Source organism: Rhinopithecus roxellana, chromosome 7, assembly GCF_007565055.1.
Source record: "Rhinopithecus roxellana isolate Shanxi Qingling chromosome 7, ASM756505v1, whole genome shotgun sequence".
Taxonomy (NCBI): domain Eukaryota; kingdom Metazoa; phylum Chordata; class Mammalia; order Primates; family Cercopithecidae; genus Rhinopithecus; species Rhinopithecus roxellana.
In genome coordinates, this window is record NC_044555.1 from 2,501,237 (window position 1) to 2,524,498 (window position 23,262).

Genomic DNA, 23,262 nt, shown 5'->3' on the forward strand with positions numbered 1-23,262 from the left:
CTAACAAGTAGAGAAATAACATTTCATATAAACTATCATTTTGTGCAAACTATCATTTTGCATGACTCTAGTTATACCTATTGTGTTATTTTTGTATTTAATTACTTGATCATACAACTGAGAGCATTTTCCAAAATAAAAATGTTATGTCTAACAAAACGGAGTAGAGCCTTAAAATTAGGCAGATCTGAGTTCAATTCCCAATGTTCCTTACCAATTACGTGATATGGCATGTAACTGATATTACCTCTCTGATTCTCAGTTTCTCATCTGCAATATCTATTGCTATGATGAGAATTAAAATAGAAAATTCCTGTGAAGTTGAGTGCCCCACACGTTATACAGTTATACATTACAGTTACTCCAAAACGTTAGTTCCTTCTACCCATATCCCATTTCCCCATTCCTGTAATATTTTAAAAGGATGAAACAAACTCTTTCATGACAAAAACTCTAAAAATGTATTCATATTTGTGATCATACATATATATATTTAACGCATGTATTGTGGATACATACACATATGCCCTCAGCAAATATCTATATAATAATAGCTTAGAAAGGAAAATTGCCTTAGGCATTAACAGTCCCATCGAAAAAGATTCAGGTAAACTTTGTCTGCAGTGAGGAAATTAGTACTCTATTTAAATGTCTTATTTGCCTTCTATTACTACACAAACACTTTCTGGGATTAAACATAAGCTAAAAATGGATTTTAAAAAATTGAACACTTGACTATGATACACATTGCTTGTTAAGATGCGATTGTCAATAATTATGCAAAACTGCAATTTATTTCAGCAGCAACTTTATCATGGGATGTGCAAACCAGGCAATAAACAACTCCTGCCGAGCCAGCGGCGGCAAAGCCCCCGGAAGAGCTGTTTATTCATCATGGGTGAGGTTTTTGCTGAGCACACAGTCTTCCACAGTGGAGTTTCAGTGCTCATACTGGATAAAAATCTTCTGTCTGCATTAACTGGTGGAGGGTAGAATAGGTTTATGAGGATGCAGCTACTGGAAAAAAAGTAAGCATTGCACTAAGCTATTTATCAACTCCTAAATAAACTTTAATACTGCACAGCTGAAACGTAGTGTAGGCTGCTGGTTGGGCAAATAAATTAAACCTCGTGTAGTTCAAGGGCTAACGTGGACTGCCGGCTCCCTGTTTATCTAGTTTTCAGGCAAACTATCAACGCAAAGAGAAATATCAAAATAGTCATTTATCTTTTTATTTATTACGGCTGAAAAATTCAGAATTACTGCAACAACTGCAAGAATCTCAATGTTACAATTGGGCATGCACCTTACAGTCTGAACCATGTGTAACTGCTGACAATTGACTGGGTTTGACCTACAAAAGTGGCAGTTTCATGCAGTTTGCTTTAAGACTTACTCCATCTCCAGTGCAAAATTTGGAACAGAAATAAGCTGTCGCATTCCAGAATATAAATGCAGGGTTAGACATTTGACATATTTTCTAATGTAGTCCCATTTCAAACAAAAATTTAAAAGTATGAAATCTCCCGTGGCAGAGTGAAACTTAGAGAATGTAATATTGTGCATTTTATCAGCATCAGCTTCATGATGAGTTGTACTTGCTACATCTTAGCTCCTCTATCCTTAAACTAGAAATGCCGCTTACCCTCTGCTTCCAGAGGAAGTAACTAGTAAATAACTTTCCAAGAGTTATTTGCAAAATGCAATGCACATAAATCAGATGAAAGGGTTCTACCGAGACAATGCGATTTTCAGTCAAATCCTACCAGCAAGTTTGCTGCTTTGTAAAGTCCTTAGGGACTTTGTTAAGTCCTTAGGGAAGAACAGTAACTCTTTCAGGACAGTAAGGAACCATTTTCCTAAATGATACCCTTGTGGTCTGAAATATTGACAACATCAGGCTGAATATTTTCTAATTTGGAAAATACGTTAAAAATTCAATGGCAATAACAGCAGAAAATCTCCTCAAATGAGCTCCTTTACATGCCTCTTTAATAATAGGTAAGACTATTGTTTCCTGCTTGTGCAGGGGTTTTACGGCTTCAACATTTCTCTCGGAATCTGTGTGTGTGTACATTGAATTCCTAAATTTTAATTGTGCCAGGTCTAGTCTAGAATGAGTCAAGAATACTTAATTTCCATATCTGTGCATCCAACATGCTCTAAATGTATCATATAGTTATAAATTTTCCTGAACCATATGGGTTTAAATGGCTTATATGATAAATAAAATGTAAAAATAAGAATCATAAAGAAAAAAAAGATATGTTTAGAAAAAAAACCAAAGTTCTTGAATTAGATTTTTTTTAATTCCTTTTTCCAAGTTATCAAACCACAGGCCCTGGAGAAAATTTGGCTGAATTTTAAAAGTAACAATGACCAGATATTAGAAACTGTAATAATGCTTTGCAAACAAAACCTACTGTATTGGTTAAGTACTTTTTTACATAACAAAGTTTTATAATCAGCTATTCCAGCTTTATGGTGCACAAAAATAGCTGAGAATTTGATGGAGTAAGGAATAATGTGATTTCAGAAGGTTTTCATTCTATTCATAACAGCACTGTGTACCGTTCTCAGTGTGTGAATAAGGGCAGCCTGAAACAGTGTTCTCATAGTCCATGGACCAGCAGCACCAGCATCGTCTGAGAAGTTATTAGAAATGCAAATTCCCAGGCCTCAGCCTAGCCCCGCTGAATCAGAGACTCTGGGTAAAATCCAGCAAGCTGTGTTTTAACCAGCCTTCCAATATATGCTAAAGCTGGAGAATCACAGTTGCCAGAGACCAAATTTGAGAACGACTGGTGTAGTAGACGCTAAGCTGGGCTGCCCAGATCCCTTTTCAGGACTGAAATACTTCTGACCCCAGCTGCTGGTAGTGCTACTGGCTGATAGTCCTCAGCTGTTATCCCTATTTGAAAGTTGGCCTCAGCTAAAGAGAGGTGCCTAGCCCAAAGTTACCTACTATGTCCCCGAGACAGGCTGCACGTATTGGTTGATGGGAGAGTTGTGGAGTATGAAATCCTGGGTCCCTTGCTGCAACTCAGGACAATTCTGAAGGACTATCCTACCTTCAGACTTCAGAGATCCTCCTGGGGAAGGCTAGGAAGGAGAGGCGGAGGGTTGATTGTGTTGTAGTCGTGACTGTATGGTAGCCCAGGTTCTCCTTCTGCCCAGTCTTGCTCCCTCGCCTTTCCTCCCCTCACAGGTGTTAATCCTGAGAGCACTCTCCAGTAAAATTCCTTCATGCTAATCACTTTCTCAGAATCTGCTTTCTGGGAGAACCTGACCTCCTGAATTTTCACGTTGAACAAGGATTTTAAAAATATACTTGCCTAAGAAATATATGTGGTCTCCAAAGGGAACAAGATGGAGGATTCTCACATGCCGTAATTGTGCCTGAATCGCTACTGCACTTTTGGTTGCCCTTTAAGGAAACCTATAGATAATGCAGGTTTGCATTATCATCAGTTACAAGCAAGAATCTACTGAAGGGGCAGAGTGTTGGAGCTATAAAGCTTAGTGCAACCCTATACCTGCCAAACAAAGTGTTTATCCAGAGACAATTTTGCAGGAAGGTAAAGAATCACAGAAGGCATGTTTTCAGCACATCCATTTTCTTTTTAAGACCTGATGATCAATGAGACAATCAGATAAGTATATTCTGACCTGTCATTAGAACCCTACCCCTGCCACACACACACACCATGGTATTTCTGAATAAATCTCTAAGACTCCATTGAGTTGAATATCGTCAATTTCTTATGCCCAACATAATACATGAAAAGGAAAGAGGAAGGCAGATCTAATGTACAGCATGGAAGATAATTTTTAAAGCTAACATCCACATAACTCTTTATATGTTTTCAAACATATTCAGAGTTATTCTATCATCACTTCATAAGATATTTTCCATTTTTCTACCTACCTTCTTTCTCTTTGTATACTCAGCTGGTTATTGCATTCTCTGCCAATGGCTTTAAACTCGATACTCGTTACTTTATTTTTTTTATTTTTTTAATTTTTTTTAATTTTTTTTTTGAGACGGAGTCTTGCTCTGTCGCCCAAGCTGGAGCGCAGTGGCCGGATCTCAGCTCACTGCAATCTCCGCCTCCCGGGTTCACGCCATTCTCCTGCCTCAGCCTCCCGAGTAGCTGGGACTACAGGCGCCCGCCACCTCACCCGGCTAGTTTTTTGTACTTTTTAGTAGAGACGGGGTTTCACCGTGTTAGCCAGGATGGTCTCGATCTCCTGACCTCGTGATCCGCCCGTCTCGGCCTCCCAAAGTGCTGGGATTACAGGCTTGAGCCACCGCGCCCGGCCGATACTCGTTACTTTCCAAGGTAAGCCTAAAGAGCTTAATTATTGTATAGACACTATTCTACTATTAGATATATGGATGACAAATACTTTATCAGTGCATTATATTGTGGGATTGTAAGTGTGTAGTATAACAGAAACATATTGAATATTTTTAGAAAAAGCCTCAATCTGATATGAAAGGTTATTTTGCCCAGGTTATTTTTAAAATGTGATAAATTAGGAACATTCAAAGAACTCAGTCTTCTGCTAAATAACACTTTCACTATGCCTTGGCATTGTTATAGAGTAACCACATAAAATACTCTGAATCTTTCCTTCCCAGTTTATTTGCAATTTAGCCGCTATAATTTTCTATGATATTTTAGGAGAAAGATTAAAGAACCATTATTTTGTTCCTTTTTTTGGTGGGATATAGGTCAGACAGACCTTAGTAGCACCTGGATGTAGGATCAAAACGATTCTTGCCATATCAACCACTACTCATAGAACCAGAGTTAATCTGAAGTTCAAATTTCCTGTAACCATAACAGTTCCTACTAGTTTGCTAGTAAATTGCATTTTGATTTTAAAACATAACTTTATATTGAATTGGTGAGGGGAAGTTAGAATTTTGTCACCTATGGATATACAGCACTTTGTAGAAGGGATTCCTTTTAGTCTCTAGCAATTATATTAGTAATGTGCACTAATGAGAAGCATGAATCTAAGCAAAAACTGTAAACATTGCCTGACTAGTAGTCCATTCCTAGCAAAACCAATTCTGGTTTTATCTGTCTTTGGGCAACATCTACCTAGAAATATGACTGGAGAAGGGTGGTGGCAATGAGAGAATGTTTGTCTTTTCTTCTCTGTTATGAAACTGTAAAGTGAGGAATATATGACATCATTTTAATTTAACTTCTGGTGCTTGCTTTTCATCCACAGCATGAGGAATAGCAGATCTAATGTACAGCATGGAAGAGAATTTTTAAAGCTAACATCCACATAACTCTTTATGTTTTCAAATATATTCAGAGTTATTCTATCATCACTTCATAAGATATTTTCCATTTTTGTACCTACCTTCTTTCTCTTTGTGTACTCAGCTGGATATTTCATTCTCTGCCAATGGCTTTAAACTTGATACAGATTATCTTTAATTTTAAACTTCATTCTTATTTCCACATGCCTACCAACATCTAATTCAATAATTCATCCATGCATCCATTCCATACCTATTGTGTACCAGGATCTGTGCCTGGTGATGGTGACAGAACATCCAATAATACCTGGACTTTGGCATTTAGCATATTCAAATCTAATAGAGTTTACAGATAGGCAAACATTTAACTAGAGTTACAATGTGATTAAGGCTATAAACCATCTGGAGTCCTTACCCATAGTGCAACTGTAACATGTATCAGTCTGCATTCATAAACCTCTATCTCAATTTGCCAAACAAGTGATAAATATATCTTAAACATGTTTTACTCTTTCTATCAAAAGAGGTAGGGATCATCCAGCAAGGCTTTATCTCAAAATAGAGTGATAGATGCTCAATACAAGTTTGCCTAACTAATTTTCATAAAAAAATTTTTTTTCATAAAAATAAAAAAACCTTTTAGTACAGTACAGGCCTTTGCTGGTTTCATTTTAGGGCTGGAGAGACTGATTCTGAAAGAATTGTAATGATGTTTCCAAGGTTGTATACTAGTTAAGTGGCAGAGCTGGGGGTATAGCCCAAGTCTTGCATTCCAGAAAAGAAGGTGTTGTAACTCCAAAGATAGATATTGGAATACACTCCTCTCTGATATATTCATTGTACTAAAAGAAAGGTGCAAGGAAGATTATGTCACTGAATCCTGGTCTTCATTTTAGAGCACAAATGTAATTTTCTGTTACTGCCATATGCAGGGTCATTGAAACATACAAATACCTACACACAAGGGAACACATACATACAAGGATATTCTCATACCCAAACGACTGCAGAAAAGATCTATCTGGTCTTTGCTTTAAAATAAAAATCCATTTGTAATGCAAATTTGCTGGTTTGCTGTTCACCAACATATGAATTAACGAGGTTTTCATCCCCTCTCTCTTGAGGTCTGGTACTAAATTACTCAAACTCTCCAGAGTTAATTGGAAACCATGACCTAAATGTTCCCAAAGTATTGCTGATTAGTTCTCAGAAAACTCATTCCCATCTTTGGTCACCCCAGACACCACAGGATGACTTTTTAACACGTGCAGTAGCAACACACTGGCATGAGAAATAGATTAATCCTCCAAAAATAAACCACAGCTTTGAAGCTATCTGTGTAAACTTCCTTCACTGATATACTTTTTTTTGTAAATACACGTATCACTTAGACTTTAGATAGTAAGAGAGTATAGGCATTATCAATCATGTAAGAAGTTTTTTTTTTTTTTTTGAGACAGAGTCTTGTTCTGTCACCCAGGCTGGAGTGCAGTGGCATGGTCTCGGCTCACTGCAAGCTCCGCCTCCTGGGTTCACGCCATTCTCCTGCCTCAGCCTCCCGAGTAGCTGGGACTACAGGTGCCCACCACCATGCCCAGCTAATGTTTTGTATTTTTAGTAGAGACGGGGTTTCACCGTGTTAGCCAGGATGGTCTCGATCTCCTGACCTTGTGATCCGCCCGCCTCGGCCTCCCAAAGTGCTGGGATTATAGGTGTGAGCCACCGCGCCCAGCCAAGAAATTTTGAAAGACATATTTCATCTCTCATTTTTTTACCCTTATGAATGTTTTTAAAATAGTGATTTGCAAATTTATCATTAAACAACCATAATTATACACTTTCCCTAAAACCATTAGTACTTTCCTGAAGAGACCTGCATTAGGAGACAGCAGTAGAAAATGTGTTTTCTACTTTACTTTGCATTATTCGTTTCATTTGATTTGTATTTCAACTCATAAATCACTGAAAAAAAGTAGTTGATAAAGAAATGTACACAGTGTTATGAGCAGATGAAATACACATCTCTATACACACATATACTTTTTTCTTTCTTGAATTCTTAAAGAGATTAATACTCTTCAATATCTGTATTTTATATTTTTTTGCTGATACAATACCAAAAGGTACTATTTGGAGAGGTTGGGAGTAATGAATTACATTTGGTTTGGTTAATATACAGAGACTCAAAATATCCTTTTGGGCATTTATACAACTGTAAAGGATCTTTAGGAAAAAATGCAGTTAACGCTACTTCCCAGATAATTACATGCTTAAATTTGTGTTGACCTATAGTTGGACACATTTCTGTTCTAAATAAATTCTCAATGATTTGTATAATGTGAATTTTTAAGTTGGTTTTGGTTACTTGTAGTGATAAACTCTTTAAAGATATATTTCCTAGTATTGATAAGCTAAGTAGCTTTTCTTCTCTTCTGAAAAGATTTGTTTAAAATAGTATAAAAACCAATTTAAAAGATGAGCCTAAGATCATCTCTTACAAACCTGATGAGATTGTGCAGTTATATATGTCCTCATCCACAATAACTTAGAGAAAAACAGAATTGTAGCTTGTTAGTTGTTGATACATAATATTCAGAAGACAGCAAAGCAGGCAGGTTCAATTTTCTAATATCAAATGGCAAACACACAACAGGTTCACTTTAAAAGAAAGAAGTGACTAAAAACATATCAGTAGAGTTCTGCCAGTGGAATTTGGAAATACGAACAATTTCATAACCCCTGATCTCAATTCTGAATTATGATATCGAAATATTTGTGACTTTTATTACCTAGTCTCTTACTCAGTACTCTCTCTTATGGTTAATAATACACATTTGAAAGGGATCTTTTAGCAAAGGACATGAACAGACCCTTTTTAATAGAAAACATACATGCCGCCAACAAGCATATGAAAAAAAGCTCAACATCACTGATCATTGGAGAAATGCAAATCAAAACCACAAGGAGATACAATCACATACCAGTCAGAATGCCTATTATTAAAAAGTCAAAAATAACAGGTTCTGGCGAGGTTCTGGAGAAAAAGAAATGTTTATAAACTGTTGGTTATAGTGTATGTTATTTCAGTCATTGTAAAAACCAATGTGGAGATTCTTCAGAGATCATGGATGGAGCTGGAGGCCATGGTCCTCAGCAAACTAATTCAGGAACAGAAAACCAAATACTACATGTTCTCACTTATTAGTGGGAGTTAAATGATGAGGACACATGAACACAGAGAGAAACAACAGACAAGGAAGCCTACTGGAGTGGCGAGGGTGGGAGGAGGGAGAGGATCAAGAAAAATATCTAATGTGTACTACGCTTAATACCTGGGTAACAAAATAATCGGTACAACAAACCCCCATGACATAAGTTTACCTATATAACAAACCTGCATATGTACTCCTGAACTTAAAATAAAAATTAAGAAAAAGCCCTTTTATATTCAACATTCATTGTTATAGCATTTTACACTAAAATGATGTTCTGCAGTTTTCAAGCTCCTTTGACAGGATCCACATCTCCTTTCATATTTTAAATAGCTTGATGAGGCTAATGAGGCAGGTTGTAATTATTATGAACAGTTTATAGACGAGAAACTTGACTTTCAGGGAGGCTGGGTGAATTGCCAAAATAAATGACAAATCTTGAAACAATCTAGTCCACTGTACTATAAGACATTACCTCTCAAGGTAGACTTTCCAATCTCCCTGTGAAGTAAATATAATGGATATTAATATGACACTATTCTCAAAAGCCCTTTGTTTTCTGTTATTATTATATAAATTAGGATTATGGGGTATGTGTGTATATGTGTGTGAAAAGATAAAATAAATTATTATTCCTTTGCTTATCATCTTCATCTGTCATCTACGAGATATATTAAAATAAATACTAAACTTTGAACTCTAGGTAAGCTTGAGGATTTAATTTAGAAAGAAGGCATTACAGGCATTAATCAAATATTTTAATTCTTATGAAATTATACAAAGTTATAGTACATACAATTTTGGCCTTCTCTAAATGATACATTAATAAATGTTGGTTAATAATACAGAGATTATCTGAATGTCTATGTATTTTGGGATCTGTTTTACATAAAATTTCTAACATGAAAATAAAATACTTCATACATTGCTTTACTAGACATTTTACAGTAAAATAAATACATTTTAATAAAACCAATTGAACAATGAATTAATTTCTCAAAGTGACTTAGTTTAAGTAGATTCTAAAAGAACTGCCCTTCTAAATGTAAACCTATTTTAATGACTCAGACATGATTTACAAGACAAGATGTAGGATTACAAATAGCTTGAGCTAATTAAAACTTATCAAAATAAAGATTTAAATTTTCTTGCTTTCGTACTTTTAATTACCAGCGTGAAAAATTGCATTTAAAAGACCTAGATACTTTGAAATGTATTGATGGCCTTTTATAAGATCAATTAAAATTTATAAAGAATAGTCATAAATTTAGGATTTATTTTTTTCAATTAGAAGTACAACAGGAAAGGAATGAATCTGAGGGTGCTTCTGGTTTTAAGAATCCTCTGACTTATGAATATACCACTTACTATAGTCTCAATATTCATCATCATTATCACCATTCATCATCCTCAACTTACTGTAAATTATTTGAGGGCAAAGATTCCTACCACAGTCCCTGGCAATTTCATAGATACTCAATAAATTACACTAAAATAAAAAAAACTTACTATCAATAAGGTATACAGCTTTTAAAACTAAGGCCACAGGCCCTTGTTCTTAGAAATCTTAAAATTCTTTCTTGATGTGAATTTATTGAATAATAATTTATATTTACATAGTATTTTAAAGTTTAAACATTGCTTTCAAGTAAGTTATTTCAGTTGAACCTCATAATAATTTCAAAATATCATCTTTGTTATAAAAAACTATTATTCAGTTATAACCAAGATGTTTAAAAATGAGAATGAGCAATTCTGTGCCCAAAATTGTGTTTTGCTTTGTAAATGTGCAGATATTCAATCTTTGGAATTTCTTTCATCAAATTTCATATTAGCCATGAAAGTGAAGGGGTAGACTATTTTACTGGGCAACACATTGTATTTAGCTGTCAATGACTGAGTTTCTGTTACTCTTCTTCCACGAAAGTTAACACATTTTTTTCTGAATTTTCAAAATGAGCTTCTGCAAAAAATGTTATTTCAATACTTTTTAGGTGTATTAAAGAAACAGATGGCATACAAATAATAACTTCTGTCAAAATTAACCTGTTATTTTGGCAAATGTTCAGATTGCCTATAAGTTTGATCCTGGTCTTCAGAAATGAAGTACCAAAAGTGCCTTAAAACTCATCCTGTCCAGACACCCATTTGGCTTCTGTCACCCAGCATACTCCTGCCCTCCCTGCTTTTTATCACCCGTAAGTTTGACGGGCCTCCTCTCTGTAGTTCTACTCATGTTCTGTCAAAAACATCCAGTGTGTCAGGGTTGAGAACAGAAGCTTGTGACATAGCACCAGAGATCTTCCATCACCACCTGACACTGGTCTATTAATCGACATCCTTTGCGTAAAATCATAAAGTGGCTTCTAAGCCATCCAATTTACCTTGCATCTAGACAGTATTTCTCCAACTTATTCACAGGAATATAATGAAAGACTTTGTCAAATGCCCAGATGAAATGCAAATAGACTGCTGCATTTTGCTTACCTACTTGTCTAAAAATTTTTCAATGTAAAACATTATTTTTAATCTCAATGATTTAGACAATATAGATTTATCTCTGTATGCAGGTGTATCTATGTTGTTTTACTAAATTAGCTAATCTCTTCAATAAACGGGTTCATACTTCTCTTATAGTCTCCATGTAAGTTGCATTTAGCATTTTAAATGTCTTGGATAGCTACAATCATATCTCTTATGATTTTTACATAAAATTTAACTTCATTTATCAATAACTGGTTAGAGGGCAATTGATATAACTATGTGGGGGGAAGGAGAATAGATGAGTGTTATCACCACCCTTTTATAGAGATCATGCCATTCAAGTGGTGAAAATAGATTATAATTGCAGTGATAATCACAGAATTTTAAAAGACTGGGCTAGACAATCTGGCAGGTCTGAAATGGTAATTTCATTTAGTCTTGTAAAAATGGCAACTGTATCACTCAGAAATAGGTTGGGTGCTCCGAAAATATTGCCATTGCAGTAATTCACAAATCAGTTTTTGTCTGGAAAAAAATTTAACCAAATTATACAGACCACAAAAAAAGAAGCATTCTAGAAATTGAGGGAGGACATTTGACTATCACAGTAATTGAAGAGTGTTACTATAATAGCATTCTGTGGAGAAGGAATGAAGACGGTAGACTTCTTGTAAAACAAAGAACTCTCCCAAGTCTGACGGCACTTTGGAGTATCCCACTGGACATGCATGTGTGTGGAAACCCTGTTTATAAACACCTAAACCTGGAACATAACTCAATTTTACATGTAAACATAAAATATTTTCCTCACAGTTTTAAGACATTGAATTTTTCAGCCATGCAACTAACTGCCACAACAATCAAAGAAAAAAATTTATTTCATGGTGTTAGGAATTTTGCCAGGAGTTGTTCAGCATTTTGGAAAATGACGCTATGGATGATCAATGCCCCTCATGGTCTTTGAGTCTCCATACAACACAGTGGTGTCATTCTGCATTTGATCATACTGCATTCATAGTCTCATGATCTAAAAACTTCACTTGTGTTCCAGTATGATCCTGCCTGAATAACTGCATACTAAAACACATATTATTTTATTATAAATGACTCTTATTTCTCTTTAAAATAGAGTCAGGGCTTCATTTAAATTATTGCCTGTGTAAGTAGGGTATGTTGTCTACATATTTTGGCTTACAATAGTAAAGAAGGCATTACAAAGTATTTGTTGTTTAAAAAATAAAAGAGGGGTGGCATTGGGTCTGAGAAGTTTGAAAACCACTGATACAGAGCCACTGGGGAATCTCAAAGTTTATTATGCTGAAAATTAATAGAATTTTTCAGGAGAGAATGAGGATGTGCCCCCTCCCTGTGTATCCAATCTCTGATCCCTACAGCTCCATAGAGAATGAAATAGCATTTTAAAAATTGCTCTCTTCTACAACCAGCTGTGACTATCAGTGAACCAGAGGTCTACTTCATGTACGAACCTGAATTAAAAACAGCCAGCCCTTGAGTCAGTTCAGAGCCCACATTCTTGATTACATTTGACACAATAATCATCATCATATCTTAAGACTCAAATCAGCCTGACAGTGCTCAACTCAGGGCTGCTTCTCCCAATTAGCTGAAAATTGCAGCCCAGCTCATCTCCTAGGGAATACGTTTACATTTACAATTTTGCTGTGGCGAAAAGGCAACAAACACACTGGAAGGAGCAAATCAGCTTTTTAAATTTTACACTAACTATTTTAAGTTTACCTAAGTCTGGTAAACCTGTTTTGACAAGAATGACAATGAGGAAGCTTTTTTTGTTTATGATTTTTTAAAACTGTACAAAGTTTAAGATAACTAGAGTTTGGACTAGAAGGGGAAAATAAACACACAATGTGAATATTTTTACAAGTTATTTGTCAAATGAAAGCTTTCAGAAGAAATGGCCTTTTTTTGGTAAATGGTACATTAAAATAATTTGCAATTAATAGATAGGTAAATGTAATTTGAAAACAAAAAGTGAATACATGTCAAGGTCCTAGGAAATATTTTCCAATAATATGCTAACACGATAACTCCATGTCCATATGACATAGTGTTATTCTGTGTATCTGGTTCAAAATTATTTCTCTCCTATATTTCTGGGGGGTGGAATAACCAAGGACATTTTTGCGCATTTTGCTTCCTCAATTATGATACCTTTCTATGAAGATCAGGACAGTTTGCACACACTATGGGAAAAATGGAAACTGACAAGGTAACCATACTTCATGGTGGCTGTGCTGAAGATCTGCTCAGATAACAGTGTCCTTACGTGCTGTCTTCTAAGCGGATGACAGTGCAGACATGGAAGAGAAATATGCAGATGGGAAAACATGAATCTAGAAAAGTGGGAAAAATACTGAGGAGCAGGAGACCTGGAAAAGTAAGACAATTCTAGAGTGGGCTGAGATAGAAGACATGTTGTAACTACTCGGAAAAGGAAAATATGTGAACAGGAACAGGTATATAAGCTGACAGAGTGCAAGAGCTCACAGAAAGCAAATGCTAACAGTAATGGAGAAATACCATTAAGGCAGAGGTGGAGAAAAAAAGGAATAAGGAGGGGCCGGCCGCAGTGGCTCACACCTGTAACCCCAGTACTTTGGGAGGCCAGGGTGGGTGGATCACGAGGTCAGAAGTTCAAGACCAGCCTGGCCAAGATGCTGAAACCCTGTCTCTACTAAAAATACAAAAAAAAATTAGCAGGGCGTGGTGGTGGGTGCCTGTAATCCCAGTTACTTGGGAAGCTGAGGCAGAGAATTGCTTGAATCCAGGAGGCAGAGGTTGCAGTGAGCTGAGATCGCACCACTGCACTACAGCCTGGGCAACAGAGTGAGACTCCATCTCAAAAAAAAAAAAAAAAAAAAAAAAGGAATAAGGAGAGAGGCAAAGTTGAGGACAGGAGTACAGGAGAAATGACAGAAATAGCAAATCAGAGAAAAGTGAGTAAGGGCAACATCTCTTTTAGTCTTGTTATTCCCAAATATCCCTATTCGCCCAAAGATTAACATTTCCTACAAGAGACCATGTTATGAATGTCCTTAACTCATGGATATCCCTCAAGAAGAAATATTTATTTTTTTATAGTACAGTTACCATACATTTGGGAATTAGAATGGATTTTTAAAGTCTGGTTTCTGATTCAAGTTTTAATCATTTTGCAGGAAAGAAGGCAGGACTCTTACAACATGAATACTCATCTATTATATGTAATATCATTTAAGTGGATTTTGCCCCAAATCTTTGTGGATGTTTATAATTGAAGAAAAAGATAATGTTAATACTTCTTGGTAAATTAATTGATGGTTTCTCCTTTAAGATTAGTCAACAATCTGAGTACTATGAGCAACACTTCTATAGATCCTGTTCTCCTTTAAAAAACAAAATTCACATCTTCTGTTGTCAGAGAAATTAAATCTTTGAGAGTTCTTAATGTTTAGAAAAATAAAAAATCCTCATGAGAGCCAACATTCTTTAATACTGAGAAAAGGGTATACATTCACATTTTATTAAAACTAGGGTCCACTGCTGTAAGTGTCATGAAGTTAACATATACCTAATAAAGTCTGTAAAAAATAATCAGAAATAAGCTTTAGTGAAAATATCCACATATTGAATTTTGCTGTCTCTCATATTACCTTAAAGTGTTTTTCCAAATTCTAGCTTAGCCAAATCATAAGGAAACTGAATTAGAAATCCTTTGAGTGGGCCGGGCACGGTGGCTCAAGCCTGTAATCCCAGCACTTTGGGAGGCCAAGACAGGTGGATCACGAAGTCAGGAGATTGAGACCATCCTGGCTAACACGGTGAAACCCCGTCTCTACTAAAAAATACAAAAAACTAGCCGGGCGAGGTGGCGGGCGCCTGTAGTCCCAGCTACTCGGGAGGCTGAGGCAGGAGAATGGCGTAAACCCGGGAGGCGGAGCTTGCAGTGAGCTGAGATCCAGCCACTGCACTCCAGCCTGGGCGACAGAGCGAGACTCCGTCTCAAAAAAAAAAAAAAAAAAAAAAAAAAAAAAAGAAAAAGAAATCCTTTGAGTTACTACTACATACTTTAAATTATGGATACCATGTTGTAAAACATCTGGCTCATTCTTGTGCTGTCATGATTTTCCAAAATAAAACATTTGCTGTTTAGATGTTGTTATTTTATAAGACCCTTAATGATTAATCAACTGATTTGCTTTAGTTGATTTCAAAGTATATGCTAATTGACAACATTGATGATGACACAATACTTAAAAATCCCATACAAGTTGTCCACTGAACAATTTGGTCATTACTTTATTCATTTCCTTATTAATGCTCAAGGAAGCATAGTTATCATTTTCTTTAGTTAGTCACAGAATGGGAATTAATTTATTTTAATTCAATGTTCCGTTTTCCTTATTTTGCTCTATCAGTTTTGTGAGCCTAAAGAAATAAAGTTGACCACAGCAAAAGCAGTGCTGGAGAAGAGGCCAGTTTATAGGATAACTGCAATACATTTTACTTAGAAATATATTTGAAGATCACCTGAAAGTTTAATTGACACAAGATGAGACAGCACAGTTTAATTGACACAGGATGAGACAGCACAGTTTAATCGACACAGGATGAGACAGCACAGTTTAATTGACACAGGATGAGACAGCACATCTAGAAAAATGAATGCCATTCAGATAATCGTTCTTCCGATTTTGATCTGACTATCTGTTCACTTCTTGGTGTAAATCAAATTGTTGAATTAAATTTCAAAAACGTTACAGGTTTACAGGGAATCGCTAGTTCCCCCAAATAACTTTCTAAAGTTGACTGTAACTCTTCTACTTCCCTGCTGCAATGACAGGAAATGTGGTCTGAATTTATTGCTATCCCCCACCTCTCTTAGAGACCGTTGTTCATTTCACTCATGCATTTTCCTTCCGAATAAATGTTGTCAATAGGAAAAATAGGTTTTGATAAACTATATTTGATAGTTTGATAAACTATATATGTTTTCTTTTTCACCTTCTTGAAAACATTTGTCCGATTATATTAGCAGATTCCAGGACTAAGTTTGATAATTATTGTTAAGAGTTTTTGTAGGGAAAAAAAAATGGCATTTCTTGTAGATAAATTAGTAGTTGATAATATATATAAAAATTTAGTGTTTGTGATAGCCACATTTTTTAATTTTTCATTTGAAAATATGAACATCATCCGTTTCCTCATCTAATGTATTTCCTGAAGCATATATTTTTAAAGTAGCTCTTATAACTTGCAACATGTGGTACAACTATAATTATTTTAATCTGCATGAAAAATAATATAAAAATTAAAGTATCAGTGTAATTTTGATGTTAGAACTAATAACATTGCACATTTGTTTTGTTAGTGAAATATATGCTCAAATGATATAAGAATAATATTAGGTAAATATGGAACAGCAGTTCTATGAATAATGCATTTTTTAAAAATCTTAGTTCATCAATGCAGTGAAAGTAAATATAGAATTCTCTAGATTCTCCCATTAAATTATAACAGTATTCAGAATTCTTTCAATATATGGTGGAAGAAGCAAAAGCTGATACTAATAGAATATTATGCCTCTTCTCAGAAAAACATTATACTTTCATAGAATGTAGACTCATATATATGTATATGGAGAATTTTGTTCACTGTGCTCAGTATCTATTGCAGTATCTGGCAAAGAGTTACTGCTTATTTTTTACTGAAGCCCTTAATTAGAAAATGGCAAATATATGTCAGTATCAGTGTTTTCACCATAGATACTTTCATTATATAGTAATCACAGTAGTGCATACTTAACTGCTACTGTCTGATTCTGACTTCCACTATCAAAGTTAGAATAATAAATCTCTGCCAGGTAACCCATTTTCAAAAGCAAACTTTAGCAAAACTTTGGAATACAAAAAAGAAGATGGAGAGAAACCTGCCTTTCAAGGAAGAATGGCAAAGATGTGGTGAGATGCCCTCTTAGACCCAGTACGTTAATATGCTAATAAAAGTAGAAAAGACTTACTAGAACTATTTGAAATTTTAAAAAGTAACACATCACTCTATGTGAGAAAATTCTCAATAAATTACAGAACGTAACATCATATAAATGATGCTGCAATGTAAACACACACACACAAAAAGAAAAAGGAGACAGATAGCAAATACAAGAATTTCTGTGTCAGAATTAACACAAGCTGGTGTTTTGAACTGAGGAAAGTCACAGACTCTCTGTGCCTCAGTATCCTTATCTCAGTTATAAATATTTTGATATTGAAATTGGTGACTTCATAGGTTAACTCAGACCTATAAAATGTCACGTTCATTTAGAATTTGGGTCAGCAAACTGTAAAGATGTCTGTCCACCTGCTACTCATTTGGCAAACAGTGCATATCCCAGGGAGCAGAACCCAGCCCAAGGAAGCTGTCCTACCATATCAATTAATGGCTTGAAGTCAAGAATGAGTCCCAAGCCACTGGTTTGCCAAGGAGTCTGCAAAATCTTGCTAGAACTTTGACTTTCAATTCTGGTTCTTGCAACTGCACTATTAAAGGACCTTGGCCTCTTCTTAGAGTAGACCAGGTCCATCCATCAGGAATAGTTGCTAAGAATTATGGGTTGGCCAGGATTACTCTACATGAGAAGTATATGGAGGTTTATTCATACACACCAAGTGCTTGGCTGGGCTTCTGGAATTGCGTACCTGCCAGGATAAGTTTTACTGTTACCAGCAGCAACCTAGCAACTAGGCTAAAAGTAATCATTAGCATGGTGTGGTTTATAGGTTTTGTGTGGGGGGAAAATCCTCAAAATCATGAGTTAGTTCCATTCTATTAAAATGTTGATGAAGATAGAGTGTCAAGGAGGGTTAATGGCATTTGTTTCAGGGAAAAGAAAAATGTATTAGCAGATCCCAGCAATTTTAATAGACTCTATTGTCTATCGCCTCTGTTGTTTATTGCTATCTGCTAAAATAGAGACTCAAGTATAGCTTCTTTTACTGAAGATATCTCTAATTACTTCTGTGGATTTCTAAATAATTTCTCCTCCATCCTCCTTGCGGGAAGTCTCAGGAAAAAAAAGATTCAATATGATTCAAATAGGCTCTGCCAGAGAATCAATCTCTATCCTCTCTCTGTCTCTAGCTAGCTAGCTAATTAATCAATATTCCCAGAAAAAAGTTCTTAAACTTCTATCAGAATATGAGGTAAGAATAACAGCCTTGGAGGAGTCGTAGAAAAAATGTCTGAATAGAGTCAAAATTCACATAACACAAATTCTCTTGGTTAGTATGAGAAATGTATAGGCTTATGCCTAAGTGAAGAATTGAGCTAATGGCACTAGAGAATACTATTCAGGTAATCACAGTAAGATGATTTCCATTCAGTGGCCTGGCCTATATGCTATGCTATCTATCTTACAAACACTTACTGAGTGCATGTTCTACGCATAGTATTGGACCAGATACTATAGTGTTGTATAAGATTCTTGAGAAATTGTTTTCATGGTCAAACTTTTAGAAGGGATGCATACTATACAGATTATCCCTTCCCCCCATACTTGCATAAATACACATACTTGGTTGATTCACCAAACATGCACCGTAATAAAGGGTCTGATTAGTCCTATAGGAAAGAAGTCTGTTTGCTTTGATTTAACTTGATATTGCCTAATTATTTTTTTCATCCATAGAACCCTTTCTTGAGTTATTACTTATTAAGACACAGTGGAACTAGTTCTGCCGAAACCCCATTTGGAAAAAGAAAACTCCCACTCCAGATCATGAGTATGTGAAGATCAGGATGTTATACCATACGACCACCAAGGTATCACCAACTTGTTCCTGAATACTTCTACAACTTTACAGGGCAGTCTGTTCCATCTTTGGACAGCTTTATAACAATATTCCTGTCTCTATTAAGCTGAAATATACGTTTTTAGGACTAGGTCATATGCTTACATTTATTCAGCCTAAGATCCCCTTTGGCTTTCCTTTCCCACTGTTCTATCACATTGTGTGTTGTGTGTGTGTGTAAACAGAAGAGAAAAACAGAAAGAAATTATTGTTGCTAAAACCTCTATGTTATCTCCATATTTGGAATGATTTTGGTTGGTGTAGGGCAGTGGTTCTCAAACTTTAATACACATAGAAATAACTTGGAGGTCTGAAAGCTTGTTAAAAGTTCCCCAAGCCCCATCCCCAGAGACCTTGATTTAGTTGGATGGGGTAGGACCTACAAATTTACATTTCTAGTGAGCTCATAGGTGATACCAATGCTGCTAGTCAGAGGATCATACTTTGGGTAACACTGCGGTAGTGGGTACATTGATGCTCTGCCAAGACCTCATGCCCTAGCTGGTTGGAATATTGACTACTAACAGCTCACAGCTGCCTCCCTCCCTGGAAATTGCCTTCAGTCATAGGTAATGATCTTACTCCAGTCTGCCCTCTCCCATGGGGTGACCCAGGACCATTAACTGTCTAGTATTGGGTTACAAAGGTCCAGATCCCTTGTTTCAATTCAGCGTGTCTCTAAAGGGCCCTGCAATTTCCAAAACTCCCCTGAAAATCTGATGAGGCCTCAATGGACTGCAGGCTACACTGCACTTCTTCGTCTGTGCAATCTTGCCTATCTTACAACCTTACACATGTATCTCATGGGAACGCTCCCAACAAACGTTTTGCACACAACTCTCTATCTTAGTCTATTTCCAGGGAGCCCAGCCTAAGTTAGATGGGTTTTGTTTTTGTTTTACGTTTCTTTTGAACCCACACATAGCACCTTGCGTTTACATTACATCTTTCAATATTCAGCCTACCAGTCCAATTTGTTGAAAACTTTTTGGCTTCTGATACTCTTGTCTGCTATATTTGCTATTTCTCCCTGCTTTGTGGCATTGGCAAATTTGATAAGAATGTTATCTATGTCTTCATCCAAGTCACTGATGAAAATGTTGAAGAGGACAGAGCTGAGATTAGATTACTGGAAATAGCTGCCAGAAACCTCCTTCCAAATTGATAGGTATCCATTAGACAGCAGTGAAGGGAGCATAGGCCTCAGAGTTGCAGATTTGGGATGGAACAACAGTTCTGTTTAAGTAGATGTCAACAGCTAGACTCATAGCTAAAAAGAACAATGCCATTTTAGCATTTCTATTTTAATAGGAAACTTAGGTATCACTTATATAACACATTTCAATAAAACATATCTCACTATAAAAACATAAAATCATAAATAATTATTATGAATTTATGATTATTATCCATCTAATTTGTCCCAGCATGAAAACTGTATTTGATCATTTCATGGAGGGTTTTTTCATTTATACATTTTAAAAAAGAGGTTGTGATAAAGTTGAAGTTCAACAGCTAACCCAAATTCACCAGGACATTTAAAATACTGGCAATATAAAAGAAAAAGACAATCCATCAGTAATTGTATGAGTGGGCATCAGTTTAAGTAATGTAGGTTATTATCTACAAAGGTGATTCAATTTGGTTCACCTGATTTGCTTTAATTGCTCTGTGGCATAAACACACTGACTGAACACAGAGTGATGTAATGAGTATCATAATTAGGAATTTGATAAAGCTAAGTGTGAAACTATTAGAAGATATTTGAAACACACAACCACTGCTTTGAATGGGGAATTGATTTCGCAGTTCATTTAAATAATTTTCATCTCTTTCTATGAATACTGATGACAGACAGAATGACCACAACATAAAACATTGGCTGGAAGAATGTCACCATGTACTTCAAGAAATTATTTCCCCCATGTTTTTTATTGAACACCTGTCCATTTCTTTCCTAATAAAAATGTGGTAAGAATTTTTTAAATGAAAAATGAAAACTATCTGAAAATGCTTTTAACTGTTAATAAACAGGAAGTAAAATAAAAATAGGCAATAATACATTTGCAAAACTATGATAGAAGGAACTGCTAAGAATGTTGAGAGTGATTCTTTATTTGTACATTTTTGATAGTTTCTACAATAAGAATCACTTTGTACCAAAGGAAAGAAGTTATTTCAAAATATAGAAGAAACCTCAAACACAGAAAAATGGTAGATAAAATAGCAAAATAGGAAATCAAAAAGGCACAATCTGGGCTTAGAAACAAGTTAAGTAGCTCTGTGTTTCAGAAATGCCACAAAAACACACAGTGGTGCACGGGGCTGTAGACATAGGACTTTGGGGGCCTGGGCTGGGAAGTAGGTAGCAGTAGCCAGGAGTTCAGATTCTGCTGGACTCAAGAATCTATAAACACTCTGTATAAGACAAAGGACCTGAGCCAGGCTCTTTGCTGCAATTAGTCAAGGATGATACCAGGTTTCCCTATTGGCTGAAAGGGGGCTGAAAAAAAAAAAAATTCTGCTATTGATCACAACTTAGAACTGATTAAATGACATCCCTTTTTAGGGGGAAATTGGAAAGATTGGATTTCATAAAACTCATTAATACCTAAATGTCCAAACATTTTTAGTATAAGAAATCAGTTGAATTAATGATTTATAGAAAGGAAACAGATCCCTATTATATACTGAATAAAGCCAAAGGATCCCAAAACTATAAGATTTCTAGAATTGTACAGATAACAATTAAGTCAAGTGATGACTGTATTCATTTATCAAAACAACTCAACTTCCTAAAAATAAATCTACCTAAATTCTATTTTTATTGAATGTTTTAAAGAAGTCTTTCTGAGAATGTTATAGATAGAAACAAAATGAAAAATATAAATATAATTGAAAAGTAACATAATGGGTATTGTAGCTAACATTAATGGTTCAATTAAACCAAATAAGAAAAACTTTCTCCCATTTGCTTTAATATTTGATACTGTAATATTAAATTTATGAACAAAAACCAGTCTGTTGGTATCCTATAATTTTTTTTATTAGGAAACAAGGGTAAGTTTTCTATAATACTATTGTTTTTCCTGGGAAAACTGATACATAGGAGTATTTCTAAGCATATATTTTGGTGTGTTGGTTCAGCCCAGTTCAGGACTGTAGGACTGGGTTAGAATGAAAATGGCTACTTGGCTACATCACCACGTAATTCTCCACACCAGTAAATCACCAATGACATGGTTCCAAATGTCTCCCTTTGTGTGCAATCTCTGCAAGCTAGAAACATTCTAATTACTTGAAAGGAGATGACATAAAATGAAGCAGGCTGTTACCACTATGAACCTTTTAGATACATATGGATTATGACACTCCCTGGCCCAGAGCCCCAAGATTTCACATAATAGATGTTATATTATCCTATTGTAGAATGGAGAGATTTTTTTTTTTTTTTTTTTTTCTTTTGAGACAGTCTTGCTCTGTCGCCCAGGCTGTAGTGCAGTGGCACAATCTCAGCTCACTTCAACCTCCGAAGAATTCTTATGCTTCGTAATCAGTTGGGAAGATTTGCATCTCAGCAATATAAAAATGGGATTGTCTTGTAACTATACATATGACTCTCTCCTGAAGAGCCGAAAGACACTTTCTCATGCTGCTAAGTGTACCTAAAGCAGTTGATAATGGATTGAATTTTTTAATATACCAAATCCTCTCAGTCCTTAAAATGGACTAGAAGGCATATTTTGCATAAGAGGGATTTAAAATAGGGTATTCAAAATTGAGAGGGTTGAACTGGTGGCTTTGGGGTCATTTGTAGCTTTAAATTTAATTTAATTTTAAGAGATGGAGTCTCACTATGTCACCCAGGTTGGAGTACACTGGCATGATCATAGCTCACTGCAGCCTTGAACTGAACTCCTAGGTTCAAGAAATCCTCTTGCTTCAGCTTCCCAAGTAGCTGGGACTACAAATTTGGCTTTTTTTTTTTTTTTTTTTTTTATGTTTTGTAGAAATGGTATCTCACTATGTTGCCCAGGCTGGTCTCAAACTCTTGGCCTCTAGTGATCCTCCCAGTCCCACCTCGGCCTCCCAAAGGCTGGGATTATGGGTACATGTCCAGCCATGAACTTTAATATTTTAAATAAGTGCCACATATATATTACGAGCAGCCCCCAATGTAATAAAGGTTGTATTTTAAACAAATATCCTGTTAGCATTCTATCATATTTTTGTACATAGCTTTGAAGGCAGCAAATCTTTATCCTTTAAATTTTTGGAAATAATCCAAAGCCATTCAGTGCCCAACATCTGATGAATTGTTTCATTCAATTTACAAACAATTATTGAGTACAATTACTCAGCAAATACAAGGTATGGCTATAAAATAATGTAACAGTCTACTGAGGATCATAAA

General features: G+C 35.6%; 1 protein-coding gene across 3 annotated transcripts in view; it reads right to left on the reverse strand.

The window, feature by feature from the left end:
* DMD (dystrophin) overlaps positions 1-23,262 on the reverse strand; it is a 2,245,117-nt gene that overhangs the window by 531,418 nt on the left and 1,690,437 nt on the right. The window lies entirely within an intron of this gene.